The sequence below is a fragment of the Ornithorhynchus anatinus genome, chromosome 4 (genome assembly GCF_004115215.2).
Source record: "Ornithorhynchus anatinus isolate Pmale09 chromosome 4, mOrnAna1.pri.v4, whole genome shotgun sequence".
Taxonomy (NCBI): Eukaryota; Metazoa; Chordata; class Mammalia; order Monotremata; family Ornithorhynchidae; genus Ornithorhynchus; species Ornithorhynchus anatinus.
Genome location: NC_041731.1, coordinates 106,637,041 through 106,662,812, shown reverse-complemented (window position 1 = coordinate 106,662,812; position 25,772 = coordinate 106,637,041). Strand labels below are relative to the sequence as shown.

At 37.0% G+C, this 25,772-nt stretch overlaps 1 protein-coding gene across 43 annotated transcripts in view; it reads left to right on the top strand.

The window, feature by feature from the left end:
- Positions 1-25,772, top strand: part of ADGRL2 (adhesion G protein-coupled receptor L2) — a 701,088-nt gene that overhangs the window by 490,577 nt on the left and 184,739 nt on the right. For 40 of the 43 annotated variants that reach the window (XM_039911908.1, XM_039911906.1, XM_039911911.1 and 37 more), the window contains one exon: positions 7,538-7,602. The exons of 2 other annotated variants lie outside the window; for them this stretch is intronic. The gene's annotated coding sequence lies outside the window, so the exon portion shown is untranslated. Of the gene's footprint in view, positions 1-6,340; positions 6,486-7,537; positions 7,603-25,772 lie in introns of those variants that run through there. One more of the 43 variants, XM_039911891.1, reaches the window with a different exon arrangement.

Below are 25,772 nucleotides of genomic sequence, written 5' to 3'. Positions count from 1 at the left end.
AAAAGATTCTTTACTGGCAGTTTCGTTTACATTAGGTAACTGTTAGAAGCAGGTGATGCTAGAGAATTGCATTGTCTTAAAATGGTGACCAATTGTTTGGCTTCTTATTCTAGCTGCTACCTACATTTTTCACATATTTTTTGCGAACCCTTCTTATTACCTGCAGAGGGAGCTTGCATATGAAATAAAATAACCAAGGCACTGAAAGTTTATATCTTTCTTTAAAATACAATTTTATTTCATTTTCTGTAGGTGCTTCAGAAATTTTATTGCAAAGAAGTTAATTTTAGTATTTGAAAACAGATAATCAATAATAGGAGTAAGTGCAGTATTCTTATTTCAAAAGCTTACCACTTCCAATTTTTTCCTGAATTAAGGTTTTGGAGGCAATTTAAAATGAAAAACATTGAAAGATAAGCCTTTTTTTTCCAAATTGAAAGTAGAGATATAGGTTTTGGATGTTTTAATTCTGGATTTTGATGATTAATTGGGTAACAAATTAACAAATGATTATCCCTGTTAACACTATGAATGTAACTATTAACCATTAACGTCGTACACTTTAAACAAAAAATGAACCGAGTTTTAAAAATTCAGTTGCTCTAGAATATTCTAAAAACAGGCTGCTAAATATAAAAGAGTAGCATAATAAATTCTTCATTTAATGACTAGATTTTAATTAGACTGGCCGCATTCTCAAGGTTAACTCTTTGTAAAAACATTAAAAAGGATCACACTGGATTAATCAGTTTACTAGTGATAATGGACAGATTAGTGCAGTGACACTTAAACAAGAAATCAGTTAAGAGAGTAGCGTTTAATGTTGTAGAAAATTGCTGACAGGCATGAAAAAAATGAATGTGGTTAGAACAAACAATACTGGATTAAAACTTGATTTGTAAATATTGTATCATATAACTTCCAAGAAACTGTACACAGTTTACCATCTAATATAACTTCCAAGAAATTGTACACATTTTACCATCTAATACTTCTGATTGAGTGTCTAGTCTAGGACACACAAAGACCTAGGTTTAGAGTTGTAGAAATGGCTTGGAGAACAGTCATGACAATCCTTCAAGAAAACTAAACTCTAGGATGAATTAAGTATTTCATATATGTGATATATAAATTAACGTCTAGCTGAGCAAGAAGATTTTGGATGTGGTATTTCAGTTAAATACTTACTCTTGAAAAGTGGGTTTTTCATTTAAAATTGTTCAAGTTATATCTTTTAGAAACATAGATAATCACATTGTCCAAAGAATAGAAAGACCTATCTAAATGGGAGATTTATTATTTTAATTCTTTAAACTCTTTAAATATCTAGAAAGATTTTCCTGTGTCAAACAGAGCACCACCTCGGCTCCGATATATTATTTATACTGTCTAATCCTTACTAATGTGAAAAGTCAGCTTGTTATTGTAACACCAAATGGCCCTCTAAGTAGGGAAACAGTTAAGTAGATCTCCTGTAATAGGTTGTTGTCTAATAAAGAGATTTATGGTATTGGCTAGGACTATTGTATAGGTATTACCCTCTCACAGCATGATCATGTATTATCTTAACAACTCTGTGCTTCGTTTATGTGAAGCATTTTCATAACAGAGTAAGAATATTAGGCACAGCAATTACACTCCAATAGGATTATGGTGGTAAGATTTACAAAAAAGTGTATAAATGTTGTTTTTTGGATAGATATTTTGATAGGTTTTAGGATTGCAAAGGTACTTCTGTTTTTTTTTTTTGTAAAAACACTGTTGTATTAGTAAATAATAATAAAAATAAACTCATGGATTGATCGCTATTGGAAGATGTAGTGGAGGCAAGTACACTGTCTAGCCCCCTCCTTTTCTTACCTTATTCCCCCATTCCCTCTTCCTTCTCTCTATTCTGTGCCTCCCCACTTTGTAAGGAAAAACTTGGTAATTCTGTCCAGTGCAGCACAACAACTATCAGAAAGTGTGTACCACTTCTGTTAGGACAAGGAGTAGAGAGTCAACTGCTTCTTTGCAGTTTTGAAGGTAGAATAAGGGGCTTTTTAAAAATATTGAAGTTGCAGCCATCTTGTAGAAACATTATCTGAATCAATACTATTTCTATAGTTTAGTTTTGTTATGAAAATATGTAGCATTATGTAGGTTATATAGGAAACATGGTGTAAGGAAAGTGTGTAACAACAATTTATGAGAGGTTTCAGGTTTTGCTTTTTTATATCATAGTTACATCTGATTTTATCATGAAAGACTACTACATTTAAAATTCATGACCATACACTTGTAATATAATATAGGCCCTACATTTCAGCGGACCAATTTTATTTTCTCAGTGTAGCATCACGTAGCATAGTAGGTGAAGACACAATCTTTAGTACATTACAGTTGCCATTTGTAGGTATTTTCACACCTGTCTTACAGAAAGGGTTACGGATATAAATTTTAGATTATTATTTGCAGGAAAATTTTACAGTTGCAAGAAATAATATTTAAAAAACTGAAGCTGTAAAATTTTCATACAGGAAGATGTGAATACATATATTATTTTCAAAAGAAGTAATTTGTATCTCTTGCTGTTAAAATGTTAGTTTTGGACTAGAGCACTGAGAATACAACAGTTGTTAACTATAAAAGTATTTCAAACAGTGTATTCCAAATGTGTACATATTTTTGTATAGTGTAAGGGTGCCTATATGGTATGGAATTATGAAGCTGTAGTTCAAATGGTAGAAATTTAAAAATAAAACCCAGAAATTTTTCAAGTTCTGCTTCTAAAGGCAGTTATAGCAATTAATGCAGTAATTACTAATCCTATGTGGTAATCATTGATACAAAGTGATCATTTTTCTCAATTGCACTGCTAAGCTATTGCTATGACCAGCTCTGTTTGGAGGTATAAAAGTGAAATTCCAGGTGTAAAAAGACTCATGCCATTATTCATTTATTACATAGAAAATTATTTGGTGGAACCCTGGCCTGTAAACTGGCAATTCCAATTTAAAGCCTATATCTTTCTGTTCCTGCTCTTGTGAAAAAAGTTTGATGTGGGTGTAAATATACTTACTGTAGGACATTTGAACAGGGAACATATCTGTTTATTGTTATATTGTACTCTTCCAAGTGCTTAGTACAGTGCCTTGCACCCAGTAAGGGCTCAATAAATAAGATTGAATGAATGAATGAATGAATGAATGAATGAATGTGTTGAACATGAAATATTATTTAAGGAAACTATACACAACTTAATTTGATTTGTCTGAAACCTAAAACGGCAGAGCCAGAGAGACCCTGGTTAGGAAAAAAAATCTAATTTTTGAAACAATCACATCTATCTACTCCAGCTCTTTAGCGTACTGTACTTGTCCCATAGTAAGTGCTTTACTACTTCAATTGTTATTATTATTCAAAAATAAGTACTGAGGCCGTCCATTTTGTGGGTGAAACCCACCTTTGAAAATGAGATTTTGTTTTGCAACCTAACAATTCAACATAGATAAACAGCAAGAGCTTAAGTATTTATTACCAAATCCATTCTTTTGGAATCCATATTAAAAAAACCCTCAAAAACAACAAAAAATTATTTTAGAACCCTAAGGGAAGAAAATTTATTATAGTCGTATAACTACTCTTTAAAATTGAGAAAGCCACTGCTTACGGATAAAATCTTATCCTCTACACTTTGCATTCTTACTATTAATGTTCATATAATGTAGAAAAGACAAGTTTGCTTGCATTTGGTTTGGTTTTATCAAAGATGTGATTCTAAAGATATTATTGGAGTTCACTATTTCATTTTGTCGGGTAATAAATCAAAGAAGGAAAAAAATGCACTGTAGCAATTTTACTATGTTAGAAATAAGGCCAGAGCTAGAAAGTCATTTTAACCTGGCTGAAGAAAAATATTTCACTTAAGGTGCTATTCTTTTTTTTAATGTTTTCACAGCACAAAATTTAATCAGGTACTTTTTTTAGGATGAATCTGTCAGTAGGCTCTGATAATCCTAGTAGCAACTGGCTAATTAATAAAAATATGTAGGACTGATTGATTGATTGGTTTGTGCGGTGGAGTATTGTACTTTGAAGTCACTTAAAGAAAACGTTTATTTGAGTCACATGGGATATTAGTTACACCTGCAACTTATTAAGGTATTTTAAAAAGAGTTGCAAAGTGTATTTTTGAACCAGTGAACCACAAGCAAAGACAGGAGTGCCTAAAAAGTATTTCACAGTACTAATGATTATAAAGTGGATCACTTCTTTTATAGAAAAAAGGCAACTACCTTAAATTATCTGAAAACAAACCACACTTGATTAATGATCAAGCACTCATTTTTGTGAGGTTTTTTTTTTGCATTTTAATGTTGAGATGATATACTGCCCCTCTTCCCAGAGCATCTCAGAATGTAAAGTACAATCTACTTGTGAAATTACAACAGCTAATCATTTAAAATCATTACCATTTGAAAAAAATCACTACCGTTTTCTGTAAATGTAACACTATCTATTGAACGCTTAAAGGAAATTCAGTCTTTTACAGCTCCATTTTGCAGTCAGTGGCCTCAGTGCATATTTGACTTAACTGAAGAGTTTGGGATTTATTTAGCATTTTCACAATAGACTTGGAGAAATTTAAAGATAAATAAAAGTTGTTGGGAAATTAATTAAAGATCGAGTGTCTGCAGAGGGTTCATCATTTAATCAGTATAGCTATCATGCTCATAGATCTCTGTTCTGCAATACTATTTGTAATTTGATTTTAGAAAAATCAGGGAAAATATGTTCATTTCAAGACAGGAGGGCTGATACTTGAAATCAAAATTAAAGTATACTCTGTATCACTTCATTTGTTTCTATTTTATCAACCTCACCCCCCCCCCCATTATGAATTTTAGTTGTGAGAAATGTGGATCAATAGATTTCCAAAGCCTTCATTAATTTATAATTATAATATAAATTAATATAATTAATTTATAACATTATCTTTTTTTCTTAATGGAAGTTTTTTAGTTAAATAACGTGTAATACCATTTGAGCTTTTCTTGAACATTCAAACGTAGGGTGTTTTACTGGTGTAATATGAATAATTACATATCATGAAACAGTCATGATATGATTGATGTTTAAAAAGAACAGTTTGGTTAAATTACCAAAATTACACTTGATCCCCCACGATTGCCTTATTTTTGATTCAGTAACATTTAGAAAATAATTTCAGTGGTATCTCAAAAACAGAACCAGTATTTAGGTATTATTTTCACTAAAGAAAAATCATTATATTATTTAATGAATACACCTAACCTATGTTAGTCTTTTAAATGTTCTTATGTGAATTTATATAGTGATAGATTTATTATAATTAAATTTTGTGATTACCATTTTATGTAATACGATAAAAATATATTACTTATATAAGTATATAAGGATAATACAATGTAAAGTATAATAATATGAGTTTATATTTAACATAGCAATTACATTTGGTGTGATTTCCTTTGTCCTAGCAATGTTTTGTATCTACATAAACACATGCCTCACATATGTACGCATGTGTATTTATGCTATTCATCCACATTTAATATTTTTATCATTACATTCTATAATCATCACTACTACAATTATGATCAGTCTGGCAAGCTGTATTTTGAAAACAGTTTCCCAAAGGAAAAATCACAAGTTGACCATTATGAATACAAAATTGATCCCCAGTTATAATGAAAACACATTATCTGAGAGAACAGTTTTGGAAGTGTGTTGTTTCCCTTCATATTATTTTCCTTTAAGTGCAGAATCGTAAAATTATAAATAAGGCATTTTAGCTCAGTTGTCAATTTAGAATGGAGATTCCTCAATGTCTTTTCTCTCCACCGTCCATTTTTTCTTGATCTTCTCCTGGTACACTAGCTTACAATTGTTCTGTGTAATTTGCTGGCATTTTCCTTGAAAAATATGAATTCTCATTTTTGGTGGTGTCATCAGTGCCTCCCATTTAAAAACAGCTGATCATCCCATCGTGTGCTGTTTCCCAATCAATCTGTGTTATCCACGGTGACGTTGTCATATTGGAGCTGTTTTGAGGCCATGCATGCTTCAAAGTAAATGAAAATGCTGGATATCAGTGCTAAGCTTGTCACAACGGAGTGCTTTCTACAGGCTGGAAATCTGAAGCTCAGTGTAGTGTCCCACCAGTTTCTGGCAGCCAGTAGGAGCACCTCTGAATTAGAAATGTGATAGGCTGAGCCATGAGTAGCTTGCAGTGGGCATGTGCCTTGTCCCCTGAGCATGCCATTCTCATCAGTATGCCAGAGGCGGGAATCCCAGACCACATCATTTAGCCTAGCCTGCATGTGGTTCAGACGGCTGTCATCCTCTGTGGGAAAGGACTGCTCTAAGGTAGCTGGCTGTGGGGGTTAGCTGACCCCTGCGAGCCCATGCTGGATTGGCTCTGTGCTGCCGCGATCCCGGGATCGTCCGGATGCTGTCCAGCTTGGGTGAGTCAGAAAATAATGTATGTTTAAAAAGTAATTCACGTATCTGATAGAGAGATAGAATATACCGAATGACTTATGAATTGCAATCCGTATAAACTTTTCAGTTTCAAAGTCTGTCTATTTGCCCTATTTATTGCAGGGTTGAAAAGAAACTCCGTGACCAAAACGTTTAAGTGAGCAGCTAATTTAATAAGCTTTTATATCGAGAGACGTGTCGGTAAAATGTTCTTTTTGCACCTGCAGATTAATGGCAGACAGCTGTATTTTGGCTGATTTTTATCATGATGCAATATCGTGGGAAGGCACCGGTACAATCCTTGGGATTTTATTTTCATAATGTTATTTTTGGTCTCTCAGAATCCCACAGAGGTCATTGTGGTAGAACGAGTGTGGTAAAATTGAAATCTTAAACAGCATTTTATGTAGCACTTAACCACACTTAAAGAGGTTTTAAAAATATATATCTTCTTTTTCCAGTGATATGTTCATTAGCTAATCACAAGGACATGTCAGTTTATTAATTAGTTAACACCTGGATATGAAAGTAAAATTGACTAATTTCACTGACAAATAATTACAGTTGGAAGCATTCAGCCTGAAGGAATAGGGATCCTTGAAAAAAAAAGTGTGGAAAATATTTCCATTACTCTATAATTTGATTTAAAAAAAGAATAGATACTGTGACATGAATTGGCATTTATATATTTATACGAATCTTTATATTAATTTATTGATTGGTTAGTGGTCATTTCATAACTATAAAATTGTATCTCAATAATATATGCATTTTACTGTAATTTAAAGAAAACTGAGCTAATCATTCAGGACTGTCTTAATATTTTTTAGTTTCATGGCCATTTCAGAAAATTCCCAAGAGTTTCCAAAATGCAGCTTTGAGCACTTTTTAATGTATTTTCCAAATTGCCTCAAACCCAGGTTTTGATTTCTTAGTGGTTTCTCAGTTTTCCTGTATATTACTACATCTTTTCCTACATTTTATTTTCTTATAATAGTTTTTTATTCTATTTTCTTCCATTTTTTTTTTGTCACAGATCTTGACACCTATCTTGTTGCCACTTTGTCTTTATGGATTCAGCAAAATCTTCCTTGGGGTCAGGTACTGATTTTTACTTCTTTTACTATCTCCAGTCACCTACTTCAGTGTCGTAGTCAACCGCGTCCTCAGTAAATGCCATTCATACCAATATTGACACTGCTACAATACATATCCCTTTATGGACCCCCTAAACAAAATTACCTTTTCCTGCTGCCACTCTTTTCATTTTTGATTATTTTGCTTATGCATCCAATTTTCAATTATTTGTGCTAAGTAAGGGATCGAAATGGTGCAAATGATCCCAACTCTTGAATAATAGAGAGCCTGACTGATTGCAAGATTTCTGTGATTATGCAAATCTCCTATTATCGTGGGATTCATATTCTCTGCAAAATCCAGCTTTAAGGAAAACTTGTACCATAATATTCAACTCTGTGTGTCACTGCGTGCGTGTGCCCTACCATTTCTTTCAAGATTACAGTGCGCTGCATCCAGTATAATCTCAGGCTAAAGGAACCATGTTCCCTAATTTCTTAAAAATGCTCTTTCTAAAATGCATGGGGAACACCTGTGTTCTGACTGAATTCAGTGTAAGGATGGCGTATGGTGTTTAGCGAAAATCAGCAAATTGGAGAATAACAATAATGATTGTATTTAAGGGCTTACTTTTGTTTCAAACACTATTCTAAGTTCTGGCTAACATATAAAATGATAAGATTGGACGTAGTCTGTGCCCCACATAGGACTCATGTCTAAGAGGAAGAGAGAACAAGTATTTTAACTCCATTTAAAGATGAGAAAAATGAAGCACAGAGATGTTAAGTGACTAGACCAAGGTCATACAGCAGGCAAGTGACAGAACCAGGACTAGAACCCAGATCTCCTTATTCCTACTTTGGGGTTCTCTCTATTAGGCCGTGTTGTTCTGTAAGCTCACTGTGGTTAGGAAATGTGTCTGCTTATTGTCATATTGTACTCTCCCAAGCACTTAACTATAATGCTCTGTGCACAATAAGCACTCAGATGCAATCGGACTGACTGAGCGTACTTAATGCAGTCGTACAATATTGCCACCCATTTCCTCAGCCACTTTAAAGAGGTTCAGGATGACAATCGAGTAATCAATCCATGGTATTTATTAAGGTGCTTACTATATACAGAGCACTACACTAAACATTTGGGAAAGTACAATATAACACAGATTTGGCAGGCACGTTTCCTGCCCACAATGAGCTATAGTCTAGGGGGAGAGAGAGCAACTTAAGTTGCTAGCCTCATAAAAAGTGGTCTGCTTATCTCCCTCCGCCTACTAGATATATGCTTCCGTCTGTTATCTATAAGGTTATTTTGCCAACTACTCTGAAAATCTGACCATCAGATTTATGCCAATTCCATAAAACAGACTCTCTCCTTGAGGAAATAAATGGCTCAAATGATTTGATCCTGATAGCCCTCTCACTTTTCAACTGCCCAAGCTGCCCTGCAATCTCAACTTGGAATAGTTAACTCCACCCACATTCCATCCTCTCCCCTTCCATTTTTGCCTTCTGTCAACAGTAATAGCAGAATTACAAAAAGCACCCTGAATAGGCAAAAAACAGGTTGGTCACACAATAAGGGTTGATTGGGATGTGAGGTAGAGGGAAAAGCTTCATTTACTCACTTTTTGCCAGGAATTTTAACCATGCCTAGGGTATCGTTAAACCGTTACTTGATGATAGTAATTGCGAAGATCTCCCTGCTTAATCCTTCTAGGTTCTCCCAAGTTCTTAGTACAATATTCTGCCTAAAGTAAGCACTTGATAAATACCGTTGAACACTAATTTTGTGCAGAACATTGTACTAACCACTTGGGAGTGTTGATAACAATAGAGTTGTTACAACAATTGTTTAATTGATTTCCTCTACAATTACAGTAGACACTCCTACAGTTTAGCTCTTGTTTGTCGAAGAGGTCAGTCAACTATACTTGGTACCCAAGAACTGGAACTTCACCCCTCCTCTCCACTTTCTTTTCCATTCATTCTGAGCAGGTTCACTGCTACCGGATAGCCACCCCTCAAATAAGATATATAGGTCACTCAATCAATCAATCAATCAATCAACCGTGTTTATTGAGCACTTGCAGTGTGCAGACCACTCTACTAAGTGCTTGGAAAAATACAACACAACAATATAACAGACACATCCATTTGCATATGGTATTAAACAGTTAATTTGGTGAAATAGACAGCGTCAGTGTGATTTTAAAATGACTACATAGAGATTATCATCCTTTTGCCGAGAGTTAAGATAAAACTTAGAATGATGTGGCATCTTGTGTGATTATTATAAAGGTGGAGCTGACAAGAAAGTCTCTACTCTTAACAGCTACACAATTCCATGGAAGCTTAATTTGATGTGTTGTTGCTTGATCTTGTCAGATGATAGGCTGACCTAATGCCCAGCTATGTCACTGCTTTTTTATCTACCACATAATTTCTGAGTCTAAAGGAATATTAAGTCCATTTCATAGGGTGTGCCTAACAGGTACTTTATCTTTCACTTAAACTATGCTTATTTTATTTCCTAAAATAAATGATCAGTGTTCTTTGTTCGCCGATAAGGGGGGGGGGGGGTCTTCAAACCCCTAACGTTAAAATCTGATTAAAACCATTCTGTGTTCTTTGCTATTGTAGAAGACAACAACATAAATTGCATTATATGAAACTGAGTAATACTGCAGTTGATTTAAAGTATTCATAACATCTGAATTTGCACATACTAGCTGTGGGGTTTCAGGATTTTAATTTAGTGAAATGCCAGAACATTTTTTTTTGTGCTCAGTTTGACACTGGTATGGGAGAATTGTGTCCTGCTAAATAAAGATGGACATATATTAGGCCATTTACAAACAAATTATTAGAACCTGATAAATTTCATATTTAATAGTCAGATGCCTATGCAAAACCTGTTTAGATTTCCTTAAATGTTCTTTGAGTCCTCTATTATTGTCATTGAAATTGTAGATGTTAATCTGAACACCTATAGGGGGTTGTGACCTAGATTTGGTAGTAAGTAGCCTTGGAGTTTTAGCAATCTCAGTAAATCTTAAATTCTAATAAGGAAAAAGTCACATAGGTGACATACCCATACCTCAATTGTGTGGTAAGCTAAAGGTCAACTAATTCCTACCTTGGAGGTCTCTCCCTTTTCCAAACTCACTTCCTTTCATCTCTGGACTAGGGTTTAATCTGACCACATTCTTTCTCCCTTTTTCTCTTCCTGGAAAACCACATAAAGGTATGACCTCCTGATTGTTGACTCAGACTTGTCCTTTGGTTTGAAATTGATGCTGCTGATGGTGAAATTGAATCCTTATTGTTGCTCATAGTTCAGTTTTCCACTTACCTTATCCACATTACAAATCTAAACTAAAATGATGCGCCAGTTAGATATCTGTATTGGTCTCTTAGTTGCTGTGCCACACCTTTGGGGACTGAGCAGCTCTGTTTTAGGAATATACCATTCCCCAACTGGTCAATGAGCTAGAATGGTTCCTCCACTTTGAAAGAGATAAACATGCAAAATGGCCAAGGATTTGTCAGCTCCCTGATAGTTCTAAAGCTCACAAGGGCATCTCTCTGTTCTGTCCAAACCTTCCCAGGAGAAACCTATTTTGCCTAATCCATGACAATAACTCTTGGCTTCCCTCTCTATTCTCCAGTCCTTTATTTCTTTTGTGACACAGGTGATGGTTTTATGAGAATGAAACTGGATCTCTCTTTTGGATCAGAAAAGAGACCCTCGAGTTTCCTCTCTCTGCAGCATCCCTAGATTCAAAGCAGAAGGTGGAGTGTTTTTAGCCTCCATTCCTTCCAAGCATATCTGTAGTTTCCAGAGCAAAAGGGATGATTAGGTTCTTGCTTTGATCTGAAACAGATTTCAGAGATTTACCGAGGAATGTAACACATTTTTCATCACCCTGGTTTTCAACCATTTTTAACATGGTAAACTGCAACAAGTTGGCAGGAAATACTAATAAAATCAGAAGCCCAAAGACAGTCTCTAAGTGTTTATGACCACACAAAATAATTTTGAACTGTGAGGCTCTTTTTATTAATTACATGAAAATATAATTTTAGCCTCATGAGGAGGTCTGTAGCTAGAATCTTCTACAATGCTTTAGGATGAATGACAGGGCCGATTGGACACCAGTACCCCTAACGGATCCTTAAGTTGTTCATATCATGAGAACATTTTTCCTACAATTTTCCATTCCCAACAGTGGGGTTCAATTCCTGAAAGTACCTGAGGTTGGCAAAACCTTGGTGGGTAAAACCAAAGGCTTAAGGGATAAAGGGGTTAAGGACTCTGTAGCTTCCCTCATATCGAGTAAAATTTAAGGTTTGGGACAATAAAGAACAATTATTCTAACCCAGCTAGTTTTAATGCTGTTTAAGTTCCAAAGAATTCACATTGGCTTTGTTGCTATTTATGTCTTAGTAACCGTCGCTGTTACTCGTAAGTTTTGGACCTCATTCTGAATGTATTTGTAGTTTGTTAGAATTCTCGAAGGGATTTTATCATAGCAGTGAATTAACTGTAACAGTGAACTCTCCACAGTTGTAAAAATTCTCGTGTAATTCTAATGAGTTGCTGGTACAGTGACAGTTCAGAGCATAATGTGATCGGTATGAGTGTTTAGTGGCTTGATATAGCAAGTAGTGTAATGCTTAACTACAATAAACCATGCTTATTCGGAGCTGTACACTTGTAAGAGCCAAAATGGTGTATGGATTATTGAGAGGACATTCAAAACTATGGTTAGAAAACCATGATTGTTGAGGAAAGCCTGTTTGTAGTCATCTTGGTTTTTACTACCAAGTTTGAAGAGGTATTCCAAAACTTTATTTATTTATTTTTTAGAAAAGCTTCAGCAAACTGTTCTGTATTCTGAGACTTCTGATAAGTAGCTGTACAGTAGCCACAAAAAGAAGTCAACTTAAAAACATTATCTCATCCAAAAAAAATTTCAGAACTAGTTTTCAGAACTAGTAAAATGATTATAACTCTCTAATAAAGAATTCAAGACATTGATTTCTGCAAAGTATTAGCCAGAGGAATGTATTTGCATTTATCTGTCTTCTCCTTAGCTCAGGAAACAGATGCACACATCCACACACACACATACGTTTTGAAAGCTTGTGTGTGGGGAAATGTGTAATTCCAGAGAGTATGTAATTTTGTTTTTCTTTTTTCCTTTCAAACCAATGTACCTCATTGTTATCATAAATGAAAGTCTCCAATTGATGATAAAGGTATAATTTATACCAAGCCAGTGTTTCAGTGTGGAAGCTTTTTCAGGAGACTAATAATGGAGTAGGGGTTGCTCTAATACATACTGCTATATAAAATGCTTATTAATGTTAACAGATGTTGCACTTTAATCCCCTAGAATGATTGTTTGGTACCAGCAGGAGATTTATTAAGCTTGAATTGTGTGAAATTGCGTGTGCATAAGCTGCTATTTAGATTGTAAAAATGCCATTGAAAACTGTTAAAAAAGTTCTAGCTATAATTGGCAGAGAGGTATTAGCTTTGCTAAAAGAAGTGTGTGTGTATTGTTGGCCTATGTGCTTTAACCTCTTTATCATTTATCTTCTTGTATTAATGTCATTGAATTATTAATTCATGAGCTGGGGTGGATGGGGTGAAGGCACCATTTAAATGTGTAGCAAATCTATCCTTATCACTAGAGACATGAAAAAAGTCATTTTGCGTTATCTGTAAAATGGCTGTAAAATGGAAAGGACATTTTAAATTTTCATTTAAGTAATCCACTTCACTTCCAGTAAAACACCTAGATTATTGCTACTATAATATAATGCCCCGATTAAACATTTTGTAACTTTCTCCACTGTTTTTCTTAAAACATTGATAGACAAATCCAATTTTCATTTATTCCATGTAGTGTACATTCTAATGTCCACAATCTTTGCAGAGAAAAATGTGTGCTTTAATGGTAGTTTTACAATGACAGGAGGAAGCGTGAACACTTAATTAAGTATTACTATTTTTAAAAAGATGCTCTTGATTGGTGTCTAGAAAGTATTACACTTTTAACTTGCCAGTTAAACTCCTTAAGTTAAAAGTGGAATTTCATGAATTTCATAATGGTTAGGGATCAGAATAGTTGCTGATGATGAAAACTGGTGCTGCAGAAGTTTGGGAAAGCGTAAAGTTATATTTTTGACTAAAGATATGTGGTAGTGGTACAGATTCAAAATTTCATGTTGGTAAATAGCAGGGGTGACTGAACTTTCAAGGGTTTGAAGCCACTGTAGCCAACAGCCATTTAAAACCACCAAACTAATGAGGTGGTCTTATCAAGACCACATTGCTTTTCAGAGTTTCTGGTTACTTTACCATTTTAATTTTTTTCCATGATTTCCTGCCAAACTAAGTAGTAAAGAAGTTGCTGTGGTTATGTCCTTTCCTCCTCCATAAAGCTTTCCCTGAAATGCTGGAAGCTGAAAATAATGTCGCGCTGTGAGATTGATTCTACACAACACTGAAATCATTTTCTATTTTTTTGTAAGATAAAATAAGAGGTGTTCTGTTTTGTGTTTCTCCACTCAGTCATCTTCTGACAATGGTGGTTGATGTTAATTTGCTTCTGTGAAATCTGTGCTAAAGTGATTTTTAAAAAGCTGAATGACTTGTGGAGGTGTCGGGGATATGAGGGTGTTGTAATTAGGATAATTTCAAGTCAGTTCAGTTTATTTTACTTTTGATGGGGAAACCATTAAAATTGGGAGAATATCAGTCCAGTAAGTGCTACTGGAACACCTGGGAATAGCATGGACAAATTATGCTAAGGGAGAAAAGGAGAGGCCATTATCTGCCCCTGAAATTCTACCTTGCTTGCTAGTCAAGAAAGGACTCAGGAAAGTTTTAACTGTATTTGACTGCTTTTGTACCAGCAGATGATTTGCACTTCAGAGAAACAGCATGGAGTAGTGGATAGAGCATGGGCACGGGAGTCAGAAGGTTATGGGTTCTAATTCCGGCTCCACCACTTGTCTGCTGGGTGATCTTGAGCAAGTCACTTCACTTCTCTGGGCCTCAGTTACCTCATCTGGAAAATGGGGTTACCTCATCTGGAAAGTGGGAATCAATGCTCTGAGCCCCATTTGCGACAGGGACAGTGTCCAACCTGTTTAGCCTGTGTCCGGCACACAGTAAGCTTTTAATAAATACCGTTATTATTATTATATGGGTCCATCTCCTAAACAGAACTTTCGATGCACTTTACAGTGTGCTGCACTCCTGCTGCTTACTCCCTTGTTGGACTCTGTGCCCCAGCAGGAATATTTCTGTCAGGAACTAGAGAATGCAAATGATGCAGCATTGCTATTGATCAATCCATCAATGGGATTCATCGAGCAATTTTTCTGGAAGGACAGGTTCTCAGTCCTAAAGATTCAGAATCGTGGTTCATCGTTCATGTTTGATGGGAGATTTCATCTTAATGAAGAGCATAGTAGGACAGATTTTTCTGTAGTCAATCAGTGGTATTTCTTAAGCTCTTATTGCATGCAGTACTAAGCACTTGGGAGAGTACAGTTTTCATGATCTCTGCCCACAAGGAACTATTATAGTGTAGAGCGGGAGGAAGACATTAAATTAAGTTACAGGTAGCGGAAATGACAGGGTATAAGGATATGTACATAAGAGTTGTGGGGCTGAGGGTGGGGTGGATATCAAGGACTTAAGTGCGTGTGCCCGAGTCCTTTAGGAACATAGAAGACAGAGCATTTAGGGAAGACAGACCATTTAGGAAAGGCTTCTTTGAAGACGTGATTTTAGGGTGACTCTGATGGTGGAGTGATTGGTGGTCTGTCATGTATGAAGGGGAACGGAGTTTCAGTTAGGAGGAGGATGTGGGCATGGGTTCGTTGGGTAGGTTGAGCAAGTAAGATGGCATTAGAGGAGCAAAATGTGCAGCATGAGTTGTAGCAGAGAGCAGTGAAGTAAGTTGGGAGGCAGAGAGTTAATTGGATGTCTTCATGCCGACGATAAGGCATTTCTGATTGATCTGGAAGCGACCACTGGCAGTTTTCATATCTTCCCAAAACATTAGTACTTATCCCAGGTCTAAAGTATGATTAGTGGAAGGTTTAACACATTATTTGTTATGGGCAGGGTTTGTCTCTCTTTATTGCTGTATTGTACTTTCCCAAGCGCTTAGTACAGTGCTCTGCACACATTAAGTGCTCAGTAAATACGTTTGAATGAATTATTGAAATATTGCAAGAAGCATTTTAGTCAGCTATCAAAACAGCACAATAGTGATGAATCTTTAGAAGTAATGTTCTTGGCTGTTTTTATGTGGTACCCTTTTGCCGCAGTATAGGGCTCTGAGTGTTTGCAAGTGGCATTTGTTCTGCATAATATATTTTGAGGGACGTGCACCATCGGCAAGTACAGACAACGTAATCTCTTTAAATGAACCAAACTTCATTCAAAGTAATTTAGATTTCTCACATTTAATCTTTGTTTTATTTATGAGCTCATTTGATATACTCTGCCCAGATTACTTCATTATTTTCAGGAAATTCCTGTTTATAAAGTTGATGACTTTATTCAAATTGAAGTCTTATGTCAACTTCTTATTTGCAAAGCAGGGGTGAGTGCATCAGCTATTTCTGAATATTTGCTGCACTCTAGAAGAGAGACAGGAGGAGGTTAATCCAAGATAGAGTTCATAGGATTAGAAAAAGGATGGGCTTGCGAGTCAGAGGATCTGGGTTCTAATTCTTTCTGGTTCTTCCATTTGTTTGCTATGTGACCTTGGGCAAGGAACTTAACTTTTCTGTGCCTGAGTTATCTCATCTGTAAAATGGAGATTAAATCCTTCTCCCTCCAATTTAGCCTGTGAGCCCCCTGTAGTACAGGGACTATGTCCCACTTGATGAATTGTATCTACCCCAACATTTAGAACAGTGCTTGATACAAAGTAAGCTCTTAAAAATATCATTAAAAAATAGATGGTAAACATGGACTTTTCATAGTTTTTAATCAGGTGAGTTTGGGTGGAATTTTTTTTCCACAATATAGGAAAACGTGTTGGTTGAGAGATGTCAACTAGCCAAAGATTTTGGTTATTTCAGAGTTTGGACTGCTATGGGAAAGCTACTCGAAGTGGGGAGTATTTCACATAATACAGACAACTAATAGGAGCCATATTTTAATTAGTAAATAATTCCTTACTGAAGCCTGTTAGCTTAAAGAAGAACTGCAAGGGAACAGACATGGGTGAAGATAGGGAAATCACCAACTGTGTTCAATTGTGACACTGGAATCCAAGCTATGCTTAAATTCGGGTATTTGGAGATGCAATTTTCTATAGCTGGTAGGAAGATGGAAAATGGATGACTAATTGGATTAAAACATTTCTCACTGCTTTCCTGCCTGGGCTCAATCAATCAATCAGTGATATTTATTATCATTATAATCATTATTAATATTATATCAATACATTACACAATACATTAATATACTACACTAATTATATTTATTGCATTATAACTAAATATAATGACAATCATATTAATAATAATAATAATAATGGTATTTGTTAAATGCTTACTATGTGCCAAGCACTCTTCTTAGTGCTGGGGTAGATACAAGGTAATCAGGTTGTCCCACTTGGGGCTCATGGTCTTAATCCCCATTTTACAGATGAGGTAACTGAGGGACAGAGAAGTTAAGTGACTTGCCCAAAGTCACACAGCAGACAAGTGACGGAGCTGGGATTCAAACCCACGACCTCTGACTCCCAAGCCCTTGTTCTTTCCACTAAGCCATTCTGCTTCTCATTATTTATTTATTCATCATTTATTCGGCACTTTGCTAAGCACTTGGGAGAATACAGTGCAACAGAGTTGGAAGACATATTTCTTGCTCACAATGAGCTGATAGTCTAAAGGGTGAGATGCATTAATATAAATGAATGAATTGCTATACAGACATAGGTGTTGTGGTACTGAGGGTGGGGTGAATATCAAATGCTGAAGAGGTATTGGTCCAAGTGCATAAGTGATGCAGAAGAGAGAGGGAATGGGGAAAGTTAATCTTAATGAGGGAAGGAGCCTTGGAAGAGATGTGACCTTAACAGAGCTTTGCAGTTGTGAAGAGTCATGGTCTGACATATATGGAGGGAAAGGAGTGACAGAGCAAAAGGAGAATGTAGGAAGGGGTTTAGTGGCGAGGTAGACAAGATTCAGGCATAGTGAGCAACCTGGTGCTAGAAGAGAGAAATGACCAGGAAATCAGTGTGGGAAGATAGGGGGGAATGAGTAGATTGAGTGCTTTAAAGAAAATGTTAAAGAGTTCCTGCTCTATGTAGAAGTAGCATGGCTCAGTGGAAAGAGTGCGGGCTTGGGAGTCAAGAGGTCATGGGTTTGAATTCCGGCTCTGCCACTTGTTAGCTGTGTGACTGTCACTTAACTTCTCTGTGCCTCAGTTAGTCATCTGTAAAATGAGGATTAAGACTGTGAGCCCCACGTGGGACAACCTGATTACCCTGTATCTACCCCAGTACTTAGAACAGTGCTCTGCACATAGTAAGGGCTTAACAAATACCAACATTATTATTATTATATCATGAACCGCTGGAGGTTCTTGAGGAGTGGGGAGTCATGGGCTGAATTTTTTTTTTTGGAAAAAAAATGGACAGCAGAGTGAAGTATGTGGGCTGGAGTGGTAAGAAACAGGAGGCAGGGAGGACAGCAAGAAGACAGTTGCAATAATCAAGGTGGGATATGCTAAGTGCTTGGAGGGACATCCAGATAGAAATGTCCTGAAGGCAGGAAGAAATGCAAAACTGCAGAGAAGGTCAGGGCTGCCCAGGTAAACTTGGGAATCATTCATGTAAAAATGGTAGTTGAAATGATGGGAACAAATGAGTTCTCCAAGGGCGCATATGTAGGTGGATAATAAATAGAAGGGGACCCAGAATTGAGCTTTGAGAGACTCCCACTGTTAGAGGGTGAGAGGCAGAGGAGGAAACTGAAAAAGAATAAAAATGAATTGTCAGAGAGATACGGAGAGAACCAAAGAGGAGAGTGTCACTGAAGGCAAGGTTGGATAATGTTTCAAGGACGAGGGGTGGTCCACAGTTTCTGAGGCAGAAGAGAAGAATAGTATTGATTGAGCGCTTACTATGTGCAGAGCACTGTATTAAGCAGTTGGAATGTACACTTTGGCAACAGATAGAGACAATCCCTGTCCAATGACGATCTCACAGTCTCAGGATTAGGATAGAGCCACTAGGCTGTAGGATTTGGCAAGAAGAAGGACATTAGTAGCTTTAGAGAGGGCAGTCTTCATGGAATGAGGGGGGTGGAAATCAGATTAGAGAAGATAAAGGAGTGAATTGTAGGAGAGAAGTGAATCGCAGAAGCAGCATATGGCCTAGTGGATAAAACACGGGCAAAACACGGTCCCGCTGAGTGACCTTGAGCAAGTCACTTAACTTCTGTGTGCCAAAATTACCTCATATGTAAAATGGGGATTGAGACTGTGAGCCCCATGTGGGACAGGCACTGTGTCCAGCCCAATTTTGCTTGTGTTCACCCTAGTGCTTAGTAAAGTGCCTGTTATATAGTAAGTGCTTCACAAGCACTAATATAATTTTGTTATCAGAAGTGGAAACAGTCAGTGTAGATAACTCTCTCAATAAGTTTGGAGAGGATTGGTAGGAGGGAGGTAGGGCGATAACTGGAGGGAGTCATGGAGTTGAGGGAGGGTTTTTGTTTTTTTTTTTTAGGATCAGGGATCCCTGAGCATGTTTGAAAGCAGTGGGGAAGAAGCCATTGGAATGTGATTGGTTGAAGATGGCAGTTGGAGGGAAGAAGGGAGGGGGAAAGTGTTTTGATGAAGTCAGAAGCGCAGGTGCAGGGGGCAGTTTTTGAGAGGAGATGAGAGAGAACTTGAGATACTATTGAGAAAACTGGAAGAGTCAAAGAGGGCTCAGGATGAGGGAGAGACTGGAGAGGAACAGGGTAGGCTTTTAGGGAAATTACATCTGGTGGTTTCAATTCTATCTATAAAGTACATGGCCAGGTCATTAGGGGAAAGTGATGAGTGGGGGAGAGAAGAGGAGGTTTGAGGACAAAGTTCAGCATCTGGTACAGCTGGCATAGGCAAAGGTTATGGGAGTCAATAAGGATGGAGGAGTATTGTCAAGGCAAAAGAAAGAGCAGAATTAAAGCAGGTAGAGATAAAGCAGTCATGGATGAAGTCAGCCGAATGTCTGGATTTCTGCCAGCAATGCTCTGGAGCTCATGTAGAGGAAACAAGAAACATACTCTGGAAACATTGCAAGTTAGTGGTTCAGGATTGGCAGAGAGACACGGGAGCGAGAGAGGTGAGATCAATGAACAGGGCAGTGTTGAGGGTGTCGATTTGTGCATTTTTGGAATATGGAGACCAAATGGGACATGATGACTGTAAAATATTGGAGTGGGTCAAAAGATCCAAGGTCTCTGTGGGGAAACAGTACAGGTGTGCAGGGAGGGGACAAGTGGAAGAGAGCACACGAGGAGGTAATGATTGTATAGGGGAATTTCAGAGGGGTGAAGGTAAGGATAGTGCAGTGTGTCTGGAGATGGTGAGATCATTCATTCATTCATTTGATAGTATTTATTGAGCGCTTACTATGTGAAGATCACTGTACTAAGCGCTTGGAATGTACAATTTGGAAACAGATAGAGACAATCCCTGCCCAATAATGGGCTCACAGTCTAAATGGGGGAGCGTATGTCCAAGTTAGTGAGTGGGTGAGATGGCGTGGAACAGGATGCCCAAGACAGTCCTGCTAGGATTCCTTAAAAGAGCTTGCAGGGGAAGGTTCACTGTTCAATTGCAGTAATTAAAGTATCAGCCGCATCCCTACTACACAAACATATTTTGATCGTTGCCAACATATATGGGATGGCCATGTTCACTGGAAGGAATCAATTTACCAAGAGTTGTTCTTGTTTTGGCTAACTCCAGTAGTGGTTTCTAGAACTTTCTGGTTGGTAAAGTGCTGGTTAGCAAAACGTTCATGATGTTCATTCTCCATCCTAGGTGAACATGAATTCATATCTACTCTTTGGAGTTGCTTATTCTTCCAATGAGAATCTGCTAAGGCATCTTAAAGACAGGATTACATTTTTCCATTTCTCTTTCTCCCTCTTTTTCCCATATGCAGTCTTCCTCAACCCTGTTTTTTTGAAAATATTTGCCTCTATCTTCTAACAGACTACCTTTCTTAAATAGATGGATAATCATCCTCATCATTATCATTATCACCATCATAGCCAGTATTTATTGGCTTCTTACAGTATGCAGAGTACTGTGTCAGATGCCTGGGGTAAAAATACAAGACTCTATTCCTGCCCTTGTAATCTACAGTTTAGTGGGGGTATGAGAAAAATAGATGTTGATTTTCTCTGCAGCAGCTTGCCACTTACAAAATGGTCTTGAGGGATAAATAGAATAGGGATGCAGTTACAACAAGATAGTAGGCATCTTTGCCACCCTAAAGGGGTGCCAGGGTAAGGTACAACTTCTGTTCAGAAAAGGAACCAATTGGTTTATTCTTCTGGAATTGCCCACATGGCCTAGTAGGTAGAACACGGGCCAGAAGTCAGAAAGACCTGGGTTCTAATGCCGGCTCCATGACTTATCTGCCTTGTGATCTTGGGCAAGACAATTAACTTCACCGTACTTGAGTTACATCATCTGGAAAATGGGGATTAAGACTGAGAAACCCACTTTGGTCAGGGACTATGTCCAACCTGACAAACTTGTAACTACCCCAGAGCTTAGTATAAGTGCCTGGCACATAGTAAGCACTTAACAAATTCTACAGTTATCATTATTACTATTAATATTATTTTTTACAGATGTGAAAAAAATGGCAACCCCAATAATAATGGTATTTGTTAAGCACTTGTTATATAGAAAGCACTGTATTAAATACTGGTGTAGGTACATGATAACCCGGACGGACACAGCTTCTGATCGAGCTCACAGCGAAAGAGGGAAGGGATTAATTCCAGTTCTTCAGAGTAGGAAATTGAGGCACAGAGAAGTTAAAGTGACTTGTCCAAGATCAAATAGGCACAAGGGGCACAGCTGGAATTAGAACCCAGGTACTTTGACTCCCAACTCTGTACTTTTTTCACTAGGCCATATTGCATGAAAAGTAAATCATTCTTCAAACCCTTCTTGAGACGTCTCCTGTTATAGATTTTAAAGTAATTCCTGTCTTATTCTGTGCTGCGCACTACTAAGAGAAGCACCGTGGCTTAATGGAAAGAGCATAGGCTTGGGAGTCAGAGGTCGAGAGTTCTAATCCTGGCTCCGCCACTTAGCTGTGTGACTTTGGGCAAGTCACTCAACTTCTCTGTGCCTCAGTTACCTCATCTATAAAATGGGGATTATGACTGTGAGTCCCACATGGGACACCCTGATTACCTTGTATCTAACCCAGCGCTTAGAATAGTGCTTGGCACATAGTAAATGTGTAACAAATACCACCATTATTATTATTGTTATTTTTCATACTAGTCAAAATAGGAACTCCCTGTCCTTTTCTGTGGCAAGCACTAGGATGACATAATGTAAAGGAAGAGAATGATATGGTTTGCATAATCAGAGCCCAACAAATACTGGCTGTGTTTTCCAGTCAAACAAGAATACTTCAGTCACATGCACACTGACTAACCTATGTCATATGTTATCCTTAGCATAACCGTTTTGTTTATTTAAGTTTGTTTTCTATCTTGTCTTGTTACTTCTTTGCTTTCCAGATTGTGTCACACACAATCTGCAAAGGATTGCCTCCTGATCTGCCTTGATTCTTCACATTAAGAGAAGCAGCATAGCCTAGTGGATAGAGTACGGGCCTGGAAGTCAGAAGATCATGAGTTCTAATCCTGGCTCCTCCAGTTCTCTGCTGTGTGACCTTGGGCAAGTCACTTCACTTCCTCTGTGCCTTAGTTACATCATCTATAGAATGGGGGTTAAGGCTGGGAGCCCTAAGTGGGAGAGGGACTGTGTTCAACCCAATTTGCTTGTGGAAGCGCTTAACAAATATCACAAGTATTTTTATTATTATTATTCACATCATGACTTGTTCAGTGCTATGCAAAAATATTTTTGGACTCGATTTTTTTTTCTTTATCAGACTTGATTGGGTCAAATAGGTCTCAGCACAATAGTAAGAGTAACAACAATAATAATAGTGGTATTTGTTAAATGCTTATTAAATGCCAAGCAGTGTGCTAAATATTGGGGTGGATAACAGTTAATTAGGTCCACCTGTGTCTCACAGTTTAAAGGGGAAGGAGAACCTTACCCACATTTTACGGCACTAGAGACTTCCCCACGGGTACACAGCAGGCAAGTTCTGCAACTGGGATTAAAACCCAAGCACATGCTCTTCCCAAAGGACAGGACAAAGCATGAATGAATTGTCCCATGAATTTCTGGGACTTAGTGTACAAGGAAGTTTCCAGTACAGTTCTTTTCATATGTGTATTGCAGTATCAAATAAATGATACAGTTTCATTTATCATTCATATCCGGATTCATATCCATACTACTAAATATTGTATTCTCCCAAGCACTTAGTACAGTGCTTTGCACACAGTAAGCTCTCAATAAATATGATTGAATGAATGAAAGTGAAGAATTAGGAGCATTTGACCCGATCTTTTCTTGTCTTATGCCGTCGAGTTGTCTCTGATACATAGCGACGCCACGGACACATCTTTTCCGCCTCCACCTGCAATCGTTATGGTAGTGAATCCATAGAGTTTTCCTGGTAAAAATACGGAATTGGTTTACCTTCTGCGCAGTATACTTGAGTCTCTGCCCTCGATTCTCTCCCATGCCAATGCTGCCTGGTACAGGGGAGGCTTGACTTGTAGCAGATGGCCTTCTACTCGCAAGCCACTGCCTAAGCTAGGAATGGAATGGTCAGGCCTCTGCTTAACTCTCCCTCCCGTAACCGAGACCGGTAGAGGACTGGAAACTCTCCAAGTACGAACCTGAGAGGGGATTTGACCAGATAGCTAAAAGCAAAAAAAAAGCGCAAAACGCTTCTCTATTTGAATTATATGAGTATGCCCTCAATTTTCAACTTCATTTTGCCAACTTAGAATAACCCCATAGTATATGATCTGTGAAAGCCTTTGGAAGTCATGATTAAACTTTGTAAATCTTGCACTGGGTTTGGTCCATGTGGACTTAACCTCTGGAAAACAAAACATTATGGCTGCCTTTGGAGGCCTTCCAGCAACGGTGATGCTTCTTCATCCCATAACTATTGTAAAAAAAAAATTAAGTTTTATTAGTTGTGTGTTTCTTATTGAGGAAGAAGACATTAGTCCTTAACTTATTTAAATCTCAGACTTTTGAATGGACATTAATTGATTTTTTAACATTTGCATAACTAAATATTTAAGTGATTTCTGACATTTGTAAAAAATCAAATTTATTACATAAGTGTTTCAGCGAAGGTTAAGATCCCTCCTATAAATATTAAAATTCAATTACTTATAAAATCACAGTGAGAATTACAGCCAATAGGTAATCTTTAATAAAAACAACCCTTAGTCTGTCAATATTCTTTCTAATTCTTTAGCCACTTCGTATTTAATTTTCATGTTATTTCCAAGACCATTTGACGTATTTTACCCAGATTAACATCATTACAGCTAAGAAATCCATGCTGATACTATTGATGATCAGATAGTCGACAAGTCTTGGGTCATTTTTATTTCATTTAGTGGTCGTATATATAGACCAAGAGGGAATTTGAATATTGATTCAGAGAATGGCTAATAACAGTGATTTATGAGCCAAAGATTCAGTGCAGTGAGCCAAATGCTGTAAAGATTGCATTTTATGGGCCACAATTGATTTTGTTTCATATATCGTTGCACAGTGATTATACCGTGATATCACAGACGCTAACATTAAAACCATAGTCCTGTTTATAGTATTAAAATTCAGTACTAATTACATTGAGTACAATGATTACATGTTTTTCCTCTGTCTGCTTATTATAATAGGAGATCTGATTTAGCATATTTAAAAATCAATTGTATCTTGTTTTAGAAATATAAATATCCAAGTATAAAAGTAAGTCAAATTAAAAACTCAACTTTCCACTTTTGAAAAATTCCAAAACTTCCATATATATGAAGGTTGATATTTTTGAACAAAAATTAATAAAAAATCCAAACTATCTTGGTATTTGGAATCCTTTTTACAAGATGTCCTTGTTTACATTAATATTTTCAGAGTGATATCTTTTGTATTTTAATTTTTTATGTAAAATGTGAAAAAGATATAATACTTCAATAAATTGAATTCCATACCCTCAGCTTAATAATAATGTTGGTATTTGTTAAGCGCTTACTATGTGCAGAGCACTGTTCTAAGCGCTGGGGTAGACACAGGGGAGTCAGGTTGTCCCACGTGGGGCTCACAGTCTTAATCCCCATTTTACAGATGAGGGAACTGAGGCACAGAGAGGTTAAGTGACTTGCCCACAGTCACAGAGCTGACAAGTAGCAGAGGTGGGATTCGAACTCATGACCTCTGACTCCAAAGCCCGTGCTCTTTCCACTGAGCCACGCTGCTTCTAATGGAAACTCTTCCTTTGAATAGACTTCATGCTACCTTCACTTCAGACAGAATTTCTTCTGTGCTTTTAAAAAGGAACTCAAGCAAGTAGCCTACTGGCATACTGGAAAATAGACATATTGGAAAGCAAAAAAGCTTATGAGAGATATGAAAATAATAGTTTCTATAGAAAAAAACATCTGTTTTGAATATTCTTGGAAAGTTGTGTGGGGAAAGCATTTCTTGTAAGAAGTATTTTTTTTTTAGTTTGAATTGTAGTTACATTTGTGTTTTGGAACTTCATTACAAATTTTTAATGTTCATAAAATTTGGCTAATGTTGGCTTGAAGTTGAGAAGCATTTCTTTTGCTGTTTCAACAGCCTTGGACTTTAATGAAGGGAGTGCAAGCTGCCTTAGACTATGCCTCTTTTCTTAAGCTGTCGTCATATTTAACACGCTCAGATGAGGTAACTGAGGCATGGAGAGTAATAATAATGATGGCATTTGTTAAACGCTTACTATGTGCCGAGCACTCTTCTAAGCAGTGAGGTAGATA